Raw genomic sequence first — 12,779 nt, 5'->3', positions numbered from 1 at the left:
AAATGGTCAGAGCTATAAAGCCATTATCCATTAGCACTGTTTCACTTGGGGAAATTTGCACAAGTTTTGCATTCCCATCTGATGGAAAACAGCGACAGACAACGGGATGTGTACAGTATTTTATTTCATTTTTAATTTCTGTTGTCTCTTCTGTCTGGATTTCATTTGCTTAATTTGAAGGGAGAAGTTGACTTTTTTTAAATAAAGGTGTAGGAGTAGTTATTAGTAACTCAATTTTGTGCAATAGTGTTTGTCAGACCATAAAAGATTAACATATGCTTATTTTTAAAAAGGCTTTCCCCCCCCCCAATTTGTCCCAAATTGATGTTTCTTTAAAAAAAAATTCTGTTGATTTGACTAGTGAGTTCATTATTGACCCCCCCTTTTTTAAAAAAAACCAAAAGCAAAGTATGTAAGGCAGCTCCTCATGTTTGTCTTCTCATTTGTAACTGGATATTTGGGACATTTATAATGCAAGAGCAAAAAGACATAAGACTGACAAGAACATCTGATCACCTCCTCCTTCAGGCCAAAACCAGGACCTAGTTTCACCCCTTGGAAAGACTGATAGATTTTTAGGGTGAGACAGGACCATTAGATCATCTAGTCTGACCTCCTTGAAATCACAGGCCATGTAATTTCACCCATTAAACCCAATGACTTGTGTTTGAAGCCCATGCATTGAATTAGCATGATTTTGATCATCTGACATCAGAGATAAAATGGAGTTTTTGGGCTTCCGGATAATCCTGAAGAACAGTAATGTCACATCTTTGTTCCAGTTCATTGAAATATAGCCGCCATATTTTAACTACCACCATCGTGCACTGGTCCCAGGTACCATCTTCCCTTGCATTCAGCCTAATGCTTCAGGTTTCATTATGGGCAGGTTATTCCATCATTGTCCACTACAGCATTTCTTATCCACTGATAGATGCAGAATGCTGGTATAGATGGAGCACTGGTCTGGTACAGTATGGCAACTCCTGTGAACCTAGGTCACTCTAAATTTACAGCTAGCCTGTGATCGATGAAAGAACAGGGAAGAAGGCTAACACACGAGTGCTGGAGGATGCAATCTGAATCCAAGTGTGACAAACTAGATATTTTTAATATTCTTAACCCAGCACTATGGTGGAGGCTAACATATTAATGATCAGAAATGGCAACAAATATTACAACTAGGAGAATAGTGCCTAAATTACTCCCCTACTCTGTTACATATAAAACGTTATGGATATTTGCAAATCATATTATTTAATGTCAGCCATCTTTGCAGAAGAGAATGGCACCACCATGGAAGTCCAGCATAAGTATATCTCCTGAGACTAGGAACAACCCTTAGGAGCATTTTAGCAAGATTAATTCTGAACCATAGAGCTTATGATTCAGCTCTTATTCACTCTATCCTCATTTATAGAATAGTTTTGAGATGTATCTAAAACTACTTTACAAAATTTTAATCATTGGAAATTGTGTAAAATTATTATATCTGCACTCAAGTGCCAAGATGTGTGTGAAATACTTGGCTGCCTGTAGGGTTCAGCGGCGAGCTTCCTCCCCCTCTGGATCCGCAGGAGGCCAGTCCGCCTCACTACTCTCTGGGTGTCGCCTGTCATGGGGAATTAGTGGTGTGACAAGCTCAGGCCGGTGGTCGGGGCCAAGCAACAAACACAGTTATGCAGTCAAGTAGCTCAGGCCCTCAGGCAGGGTGGGGAAAGAAAGGTCTAGGGCAGTGCCTGCTTCAGGGTCGAGCAGCAAACACAGTTAGATGGCCCAGGTCCTCAGGGAGGGTGGGACAGTGAGTCTATAGCTCGGGCCTGTGGTCAGGGCCAAACAACAAACCCAAATAAGTATCCCAGACCCTCAGTCAGGGTGGGGCAATAGTAGTCTAGGGCTCGGGTCTATGGTCAGGGCCGAGCAGCAAGGGGTTCGGGCATCTTAGCTTTGGCCGATAGCTGACAAACACTGGCTCCTTGGCCTAGAGAGGGGGAGACTGTCACCTCAGGGTTGGGGTGGCGGGGCGAGCGCAGGCCCACCCACTTCCACTGCACCCCAGCCCAGGGCCCTAACAGTGGACTGAGATTTTCCACTGGGTCAGCGGGGATCCTGACCGCAACATGCTGACCTATGCTCAGAGGTGCTGCAGCCAGACTAAGGTCAGCTGCCCCAGGCCACTTCCTAACTCTCCATCGGTCCTGGAGAGGGTTGTCCAGGTAGAATGCCTGTGGTAGCAGCTCCTCCGTGGTTGGGTCAGCATATGGCTCTGGTCAGTCCTTGGCTCCCCAGGGGCTGGCAGCAGTCTCCCAGCTTGGGAGCAAGCAGGAGGCATCCAGCTCCTCCACTGGCTGCAGCCCAGCTGAGCTTCCAGCCCTGCTTTTTATACTTCCTGTCCCACCTACTGACTTCCAGCGGGAGGGGTGAGCATGGCCTGACTCCACCACAGCTCAGTGAGGGGTTCCTCCCCATCTGGGTCCATGGGAGGCCACTCTTCCTCACTACACTGGCCAAAGTTTTTGGAGGAAATGCTTCAATTTTGCATTCCCCACCCTCATTTTTGTCTATTAACAGCCACCATGCTTTTGCTGTGAATTGTCATTATTACAGTCAGAAATAGGAACATAAATTTACTGATAATGAAAATGTCAGTTAGAGGTGCAGTCTATCACACTGTGCATTGGTATGGTCAGACCATTTTTTGCTGTCTTGCATCTTTGCCTTGTTTCTGAAAGGCTATCATACAAGAGGAAATAATCCTTTATTTAGAGATACCTGTGAAACACCCTTTTAAATAAAAAAGGAATGATTCAGTATTCCAGAAAACTTTGGACTGATTTTCAAATTGCTCTCCTTACTTATCAGACATTGCAGTGTCTTTGCCAAAAGAACCTCCCTGACTGTCTCACTCCTTGGATTGCTTTTTAAGTTCTACTTCTAAAGCAAATTTCTTGGTCCTTCTAAGCTTTGCTTGGCAGCTTTATGATGCAAGAGCTTTTAGCTGATATGCTCACCATGTCTGGAACACTATTCCACTCATTCTTAGCATCTCTGGAACTCTATTCCTCCTCAATATGTGCAGCTCAATCTGTCACAATTTTTAAATCTAGGTTGAAAATTATCTTTTTGATTTAACTTTTACTGCTTAATGAATTTAGTGTTTGGGTTATAAGCTCCAATAGCATTTCATCTGTTTAGTTTTATTAGCTAAAGCACCTTGTGATGCATGGCATGAAAGGTCCTATTAAAATTGAGCCACCATACCATAGAATTCTATAGTGAAATCTCACTTAATGATTTAATGTAATAAAATGATCTAGGAAAAGATATAGTTGTGAATAATCCCTATTGGGGGAAAATTCTTCATTTTACAATTATTGCTCATTTATTGCTTTTTTTTAGTAAAATAATCAAACCTATCAAATGCAAGTGTTTGATGTTCTCTTTCAAGAGAAGGCAAACTGCACTCTGCACGCACAGAACTCAGGAAAACCATGCAATGCTGTGAGAATATAGCCAAAAGTAATCTTTTCCTCCTCTGCTGAATGAGAGTGCCATTAAAATAAAGTTTTCAACCTTTGCTTGACTGTGGGCAAATATAGTGGCTCTCTCTACCCCTATTTCATTTACGTGCAGCTGCACACTTGCCTACGTCTAAAAGGAATGCACCTGTATGCATCAATGTAGAACAAATCGCCAGTTTTTCTTCTTAATCAGGCATACAATACCCATCTCAACTCATGTTTAAAAGATTAGCAGTAAAACTGTATTGCTGCATACATATCTATTTTTCCCCCTGAATTAACCAGAACCTTTATTCTTTTTACCCAGGGTTTTGTCTTGATACTACTTATCGCACATAGGAATCTCCCCCTGAACTAAGTCAGAATGGTCAGTGCGATGTGGCAGCCATGTGCTGATTTTTTTAAAAGCACATTTGAGAGAATCACTTCAAAATACAGTGTTTCTTTTTATGCAAATGTGGACATTATACCATTGTTTAGTCAGAAAAAGTAAAATATATGAAAGATAATGGGGATGGGGGAACTATAGTAGTTTGTTATATGTGTTTTCAGGATTGTCTTTGGAGAGTTTATTTTTGTGCAGGCATATTGAATACAGATGTAAAGTTCATGGTGGAATCATTTTCAGAAAATTTGTCTTAATTTTTCTTAAAGACTGTAGTGAGATTTTCAGAACTTTCCCCAGAGGCTTGGCATACGATATGATGAAAATGTAACAAGTCTGGTTTTCATTTATTCTTTTTAAAGTTTGTGTGTGTTCACAAAAATAAAAATACCAGATTAGTCACTAATGCAATCAAAGTACTCCGAACAAATTTAATATGCACAGAGAGTGCCTTTTACCTACTCTGCCTCAACACTGTACCTCAACACCAGCCTGGAAGGTCATCCACAGGAATGAGACTATAATTCAGTCTCTAGTGTGTATTCAGTCCTTAGCCCTCAGATTGACAAATGTACCATTATCTCACTTTGAGAGCTGGTGGTTTTTGAGATGCAAACATCTGCCCACTGGGAATTGGTCCGTTTACAGATATGCCACAACAGCTAACAAATTCCGGTCACTACCAACCTCATCTCGGTTTGACTGCCACATGGAAATGGCTCATATCCTATCACCTGAGACATCCCAAAAACTCTCATGTTCAGATATAGCCAGAGGTCAGTCAAACACCAGACACCTTCATGTCAATACTACTTTCTTTCGCGACCGGTTTGCCTACAATTAATCTAATGCATCAGCTGTCTTCGGTCAGTAGAGCAGTTGTGTGCTATTCCTATAGACACATATATCCAATACTGACTGGTTGAATGTAACTCCATCCCCAAATCAGGAAATGCAAACGATACTGTGAGACTTATACAAGCAATCATAATTAGCCAGTGTAACTCAAAGTACAGAATACTCACAGGGAACTATTCACAATCAATCCACAGAATTATTTTTTTAAAGAAAATTTGAGGAAATTGAAATCTACTTGTGGAAATTAAGTAAATTATATGCTGCTAATTATTCAGTGAGCTCAAACTTAATGGAATGACATCATTCCATACCACTTTTAGCAAAAAATAAGCATACAGATTTTGGCTGCTTAAAGGTTCCAGTCAGAATTTTTTCTGATACCACCTACCCACCTTATTTACATCCACTCTGATAACTGTCGTGCAATTTAGTGGTAGGTAGCAATTTCTGGCTCAGTATAAAACTATTTAGAAATGTAACAGGGAAACTGAAAGATGTAGTAAAATATACTAATACAGGGGGTTAAGTTAATTCACTCCCTTATCTTCTTGTTACATATTGACATATTTCAGGCAATTCAAAAAATCTATGTTGTCTTCCATATGTGCATATCAGATTATAGACAATGAAAGCAATTTAACAGGTTTTTTACATGCTACAATGTAGTAAAATCTGAGGATCCGTTTCTTTACTTGCTTTAGCTGCAGAATATTCTACTTTTGTTTGCAAGTGAACACAGATGTTTTCTATTTATTTTGAAAGATTAAAAATTGATACATATCTAGACATGAGTGTCGTCACTGGCATACTACGCTTTCCTCTGATTTTGAGGCACTTCTCCAATCCTTCCCATCTAGATCAGAATCCCAGACACCATATCTGTGACACCGAGCTTGATGAATAGCTGGGCACAAGACACAGTGGTTTGCCTGTACAAGGTCCCATATAGAGAGCCTTTTCTTTTTGTATGGATTTTATGGACATTTTAGTTATTTTTATGAGTGAGAAATAAAGCTATTTTTAAAATGAGCTCTCTGAGAATGCCTACAATCCTCACTGTCTGTCTTGTTCTTTACATTTTTCCGCTGAAAGCATTTTTACTCATGCTTTTTGTAGTTTAGATGCTGTATTGATAAGGCCGTTGACATGTTTCACTAACTTACTGTAGGTTCCTATTTTGTGGCCAGTACTAAGGAATTAAGAGGTGATTCTGGAATGAGATCACAATTTTATCTACAACGAAGAATGAACACCTCTTCATTCCCACACCAGGACTTGAGCTCACAGGACCAAACATTCAAGTGATGTCCTACATAGCTCCAGCATAGTAGTCTCTTCAAGTAATTGCTTGTCTAAACATCCAATGCCAGAGCAATTTTTGGAGACAGACTCCTGAACTTTGCACTCAAAGGAGGATGTCTCAGGGACTAGTTGATGAGCAACAGAGTCACTGACCTTCTACCCCAAAGTATGGTTGATAAGGCAACAGTGTTGATGGAATATGCTTCTGTAGCATTCTGTCAGGCATTTAAGTTGGTACCACATGGCATTTTGATTAATAAATTGGAAAGAGTTCAGAGAAGAGCCATGAGAGCAATTACAGGAGTGGAAAAAATGCCTTATTGTGATAGATTCAAGGAGCGCAATTTGTTTTGCTTAAAGAGAAGTTTAAGGGGTGATTTGATCACAGTTCATGAGTACCTACATGGAAAACAGAAATTTGATAAGAGAGAGCTCTTCAATCTAACAGATAAAAGATCCAGTGGCTGGAGGCTGAAGTTAGACAACTTCCATCTTTTAAGAGGTTATTCCTAGTCCTGAAAGGGTAAACATCTTCTGTGGCAGTGGTGATGCTAAAGTAGAGAGTCTTCTTTGCTGCTTTCCCAATCTTTGACTACTAAGAATTGAGCAAAGTGTATATTGCATGGGAAATTTTGCTTGACTAAGGAATGCAGATTGTGTCCCACTTAACTGCATTCAGTGTTCCATCCCGTCACAGAGTACTAGCTCTAATGTACTTTTTAAGTGCTGCTCTGCCTTTGCCTGCTGACCACTTCGGCACTGCCCCAGGCACACACAAGGCCTCACACAGCTCCCAGTGCACACAGCGACAGTGCCCCCCAGCAATGGCTGCAGAGACGGCTCATGAGACAATCTGCCCTCTGAGGGGAGGGGAGTTCTGGCTGCAGCCGCTGCCTTCAGCGGTCCTGGTACTCAGGAGAATGCAGCTGTGCATGCAGCTGCGCAGAGCTGTGAGGGAGTGGCTCCTTGGTCCCCTTTGTGCATCCATTTAGAGGTTGCACACAATCTGACACATGCTGTCGGTTGCCACGGGACGTTGACACGCTAATTCATACTTGCATCAATTGATACTTGAAATGTATTATAAATATACAGTTACTTATATGTTATATATTACTCACATTTCTCATTTACTTTTGCACGATCCAGAGAGAATGACATAGTGGTCTAAACACCACGCTTGTAATACTATAGGTCCCTCCAGTCCAAATACCACCAGAATCAGCTTGAACCCTGGATCTGCTGAGGTTCTGCAAATGGTTCTTTCAGAGGAGACCTTAAAGGCTGTAACCAGCTTGCTCTCGATGGAAAATAAGGATTCCTTGGAATTTTTCAAAATAGGAGGATTTGCCTTGGTGTCCGTGGCCAGAATTTCCCATCTTCCCCTGTGTGGCCTGTCTCACCGCTGCCCTTTTCATACTGAAGGGATTGAAAGCTTCTCCTCTGTAAATACACTGTTTGGAAAACAATTTGGAGCTAAGGGTGTAATATTATAATCAAAGCTGGTAACACTGCACATAGCTAAGGTTGTTCAAGCCGTCTCATTATAAGTCCCTATTTTCAGTTGTTTCTAACTTTGCCAGACCCGAACCATGTGGACTGAAGTTGCCGGTGCTGGGTATTTGCCAAAATCTGAATTTTTTTTTAAAAGACAGTTTCTGCTAAAGCCATTGTGTCGTATCCAAGAATGACATTAAGAAGAATACTTTATTTTGCCCGTGGTTGTAAAAAAAAAAAAAAGTGTTAATGTTTTGTTGAGCAGCTTTAGCACCTCCATGCTTTGGAGCAGGGACTTGACATTTGGTGGGTGGAGCAGAAGTTGCCCTGCATGTCAGGTATGTGGCTTTTTCTGTCCCCATGAAAAGCCACCAAAATTTGGCCAAGTTATAAGCCTCCATAAGAGTTTCAGTTAGCATGTGCTCAGAGGTTTACTAGAGTCTGGCAACTAAAGTTTCCAAATATTCCATCTATACTGAGCATGCTCCAGCCTATAGCTGCAGGGCTGAACAGAACTTCCCCAGCAATTACTTCTTCTGGAAACCAGTGGTTGCTGTGGTGTCAGTTCCTGTGCTTGACAACTGACACCACAGTTCCCTCCCTGCTGGTGCCCAGGAAGAAGCACCCAAACTGAAATGCAGAGGGGTGAGAAAGGGTGGGGGGAGATGAGAGATGGTTTCAGGAGCCACTGTGGGGAGGCACACAGAGGGAAGGGGAGGTAGGAGAGTCAGGAGCCTGGGTCAGATCCAGGCAAAGTGATTGTATCACATCTCTAAGCCTCTTGATCCAGGGCTGGCAGGGGGCCGAACCAGTGCAACTTAGAGCAGCTCTAGAGCTGCTCTAAGTTACAACCTGGAGCAAAGACACCAAGAGGGCCCTTTCAGAGGCTGGGAATTGCTGGAGAGCACCAATGCTCTGACCATGTCCCGTATATGCATGCCTTTTAAACAGGGGGCAAAGAAAGGGGTTACAGATCTGTGGCACAGGGCAAACTACATTGTGAGGATTCCACTATGCCAGGGAATCCTCACCTGGCCACTTAAGCTAGTTTTAAGTCTACTTTTTGGGGCTGGAGCAAGGCAGAGGCAATTTAGTGGAGCCCAGGATGGTTCATACAACTGTACAGCTTTATTCCAGTTAAACTGAATAAATAAGGTCAATAAAGTACACATTTATTTATAGTTCTCTCCAGTGAGGAGGGAAGCTGTTAGAAAGGTATGTGGTTAAAGCAGTACTGTATACATTTTTTCCCTTATCAATTTACATTATTCAAACATCTCGTGCATATAAAAAGTGGGGTTTTGTATCAGCGGAATTATATATGGCATTTTGCGATTCTGTACACTCAGGTTAGTACATATTTACATGTAAAATGCACACAGCATTATGCTCGGGCCAAACACTAAAAGAAAACATGCGGTAAATGGTTGCTTTAATAAGTCCTGTTCCATTGAAAGGAAATAAAACCTGAGTATTAATGAGATATAATTATATATTTAAAATCTTTTCCCTTGTGCAGTATACAGAATTAATGCCAGTAAACTCACAAACTGCAACATTCTACTCCATTACATCTGCAATGATTAGAGATAGTTTGAACATCTGGCATATAATCTGTGATAGAAAACAGCATTCTGCACTTTAATGGACGTCTGGAGGCTACACATATCTGATTTTATTTCTTTGCATTAACTCTTTACTAGGAGGAGGAGATTTGATGCCTGAGCACCTTCTCTGTCTTTTGCTGAAGTTCCACTTACCTCTGCTATTTAGCTCTCATCATACATGTTTACTTTTCTTTTAATATCGAAGCTAAAATGGAATCCATCAGATTTATAAGGTGCTATTTGTAAACTAGACAATTGAACAACATTAATGTTTATACGTTAAAAATCTAAGAAACTCAGCCAGTGAAAAAGACGACCATTTCCTACTTTTCAATTAATCAAGAACATTAAAAAGAAGAAACATTCACAGTTCCTTTGTTATGTCAAGACATTCTGAATAGTCTTTCTTAATTTGGTTTACTTTCATAATCTTGTACATAACTTGCCTGTCCATGCTAAGGTTTTCAATATTTGTACATTTTGATGTATCCTTAGTGCAAATATCCAAGAGCGTCTTTGACTGGCACTGACTTTCATTGAGAAAATTAGATTTCTCTGCTCATATAGGGTGTGTTTTGCCCCAAGCTAAACAAGCTAGGTTTTAGCCCTACAGTGTTTTATTCAGAAAAGAAAGACACTTGGCTGAAGAGAGAATGAATCTGACAGTGTTATCTTTTGCCTTATTTATTGAAATATTAGCTAATACCAACTCCTAAGGAAGCTTTGAAATTGGACTCTGGGTAGTAAATGAGACTGATGGAAGTATAGCTTCAGTAGAGATCTGCGTCACTGTTGAAAGGGTTTAGCATTTAAGATTAAGTGAAATAGGAATATTCAGGATGATCATATTTTGGAATGACAGAATATGTGCTTGTATGAAAAATGCTAAGTGTTACACAGAGTTTTGTAATATACTAACTTGTATGTCAGGGACTTACTCAGCTACTATGGTATAATGAAAGCTGCGGTTATGAGCAGCTTCTGTGGAGGAGTTTAATAATTAGCCAAAATATAGGTGCAATAAGCAATCTTTAGGACCTGGGACCTTACTGCAATGGTTCACAGGGGCAATTCAAAAGGTTTAATGGGTACATTACTGTACAGAAACACTTAAGCCACACACTGTACATAGAGAACTGTTACAAGAAAGAACTGGGGATAATCATTTAGCATTAAGACTACCTAAGCAGAGATCACGTGCAATACATTAACCTGCTACTGAATTGATTCCTGTGGTTGGTGGAAAACGGAAAACTTCCAGTTGTATGAAAATGAGAACATTGTTCACTTTTCCAGCCAGGTTGAACCCAGTTCAGTAAAGGTTAGGAAAAATTGGCTTAATTATAGCTGATGGTCTAATACAACATGGGCCATATTTAATGGGAGTCCCACACAATGTAGCGGAAGCCAGAAAGTTGTGGGTGACTTCCAATTCTAGTTGTCTTTGACCTAGGCAAGGTCTACACTACCATTTATGTTGGTATAACTTATGTCACTCAGGGGTGTGAATAAACCACGCCACTGAGCCACATAAGTTACACTGAGATAAGCACTGGTGTGGACAGCGCTATATTGGCGGGAGAGCTTCCGCTACTCACTGGGGTGGATTAATTAAGTCAATGGGAGAGCTCTCCCCTGTCGGCTTACGGCAGCTACACTAGCACCGATGCAAGCACAGCTGCACCATTGCAAGCTCTCTAGTGTAGACTTTGCCCTAGTGAGTCCTTTTATGCACAGGATGGAAATAAAATTAGCAATATATTAGGCAATTTACAAAGAAAGCTTTGGATTTAAAGTGCTAAAGGACACAGATAAGTTGATGCTTATTTGGGAAGCTGCTTACCTGGATCTATTAACAGGAAGGCTGGGTTGTCTGATATCCCAACATTGGGATAACACTGATTTGTCATTAAGTTATTCTCCGTCATTTACACAGGAAGATCAGTTAGCAAGTGTGCGTCCTTAGGGCCCAATCCTGCCCCCACTGAATGAAACAGCTCCCATTAAATGGGAGACTGTTTCAAACTGAGACTTGGTGTAAGCAACTCCACTAAAGTCACTGCAGAAAATAAAGATTCAAACTGAAGAATTTAGAGCAGAATCTGGGTATAAATCAGATCTTTCTTTGCCAATGAATTGTACCCCTTAGTTAGAAGCCTGGTTCAGAGGTAGCGTGAGCCTCACCACCCCAGGGGGGCCTTGAAGAGCCATTGTATCTTCCCTACCTGAGCTCCCCAGAGCATGTCTGTGGAAGAGAGGAGGGGACAGGAGATTTCCACAGGCAGCACCATACTTTAATGGTGCAGCAGACTCTTCCTTTTGGTGAGTTCGGTCTGATTCGGAGGCTGGTGCAGAAGGAGGCTGGTGGCCTTGTTATCTCCTGCTCTCTTTAGGGCACTGTGTGACCTGGGGAGGCACACAGGATGCAATCCATGAGCTTCAAGAACAGGGACTGCTATTGGCCCTAGCCCTGTTGTGGACTGGGGGAAAAGGGCAATGCTCCAGAGAGAGGAGAGAGGTATGGACAATGAGAGCAAGGCAATGACCAAAGTTATTAGGCCACAGGTTACTGTGTAATTTACTTACAGAATCCTGCCCTGCAGTGATGCAGAATTTGGGTAGAGGACATAAAAAGACTCTTCTGCCATACAAGCAGGAGAGCAGAATCCTTCAGTAATGCACAGAAGAATGAAAGGTGACACATTTGGGTAAATATGCTGGCCCGCGCACCACATTTGTGTTCACTGTTCAGGTGGTTAGCACCTATTTTGCAGCCAGCTTCAAGTACTGCTCGAAACTGCTCACACAGAATTAGCAAGAAGAACACACTGGTGGCTTTCAGATAGTCTGCCCTACAAATGTACTCCATTGGATGCATGGCCAACCACACTACCTGGGAACATGGTGTTGCCCTGTATTTGAATTCTGCATATGGCCTTTTGTAAATAAGATGTATAACCAGTGGTTTCAGGTTTCAAAGCTAGGAGGGTGGACTGGGCTAAAAACCTTCAATTCTGCTAATAAAAACACATTCTAGAGGGGGAAGGAGTAGTACATTTTTTCCTGGCTTCATTAAACCATCTGTATTAAGAGATTAGTGCCTCTTTACTGGAGCCATAGACCAAAAGCTCAATTAAAAAAAGAAAAACATTAATTTGGCCTTGGAGCTCTTAGTTTAAAATCAATCAATACCAAAAATACTGTGATGGCCCCCCAAATAGGTTTGGTTTGTTTATCAAAGAAAAAAAAAATGAAAGAGGAGAAGGAAATGGTTGGAAGCATGGAAGTGCAGCAGGATGGGTGTGAGAGTGGGACAGACAAGCAAAGCATTGGGCCATGTTTATGAGAAATTGTCAACTTTCCTCCTTAACAAAAGGGATGCTATTTTGTTGGTGTGCTTAATAGCAGGAGGAAATTAAAGGTGTAAGAGGTGAGCTGGAGGAGTGGCCTCAAAATAAAGGCACGAAGAAGAGCCAAAATATGAAATAATCAGGCTTTTATAGTTTGTGTGCTGTCACAGTAAAACTAAGTAACAAGTTATCATATGCCACACTGCATCATTTACATTAACCTAGAATTATAAAGTTAGAGCTAATTAATTTACTAGTA

The sequence above is a fragment of the Natator depressus genome, chromosome 12 (genome assembly GCF_965152275.1).
Source record: "Natator depressus isolate rNatDep1 chromosome 12, rNatDep2.hap1, whole genome shotgun sequence".
NCBI lineage: Eukaryota > Metazoa > Chordata > Testudines > Cheloniidae > Natator > Natator depressus.
This window is presented reverse-complemented; position numbering follows the sequence as displayed.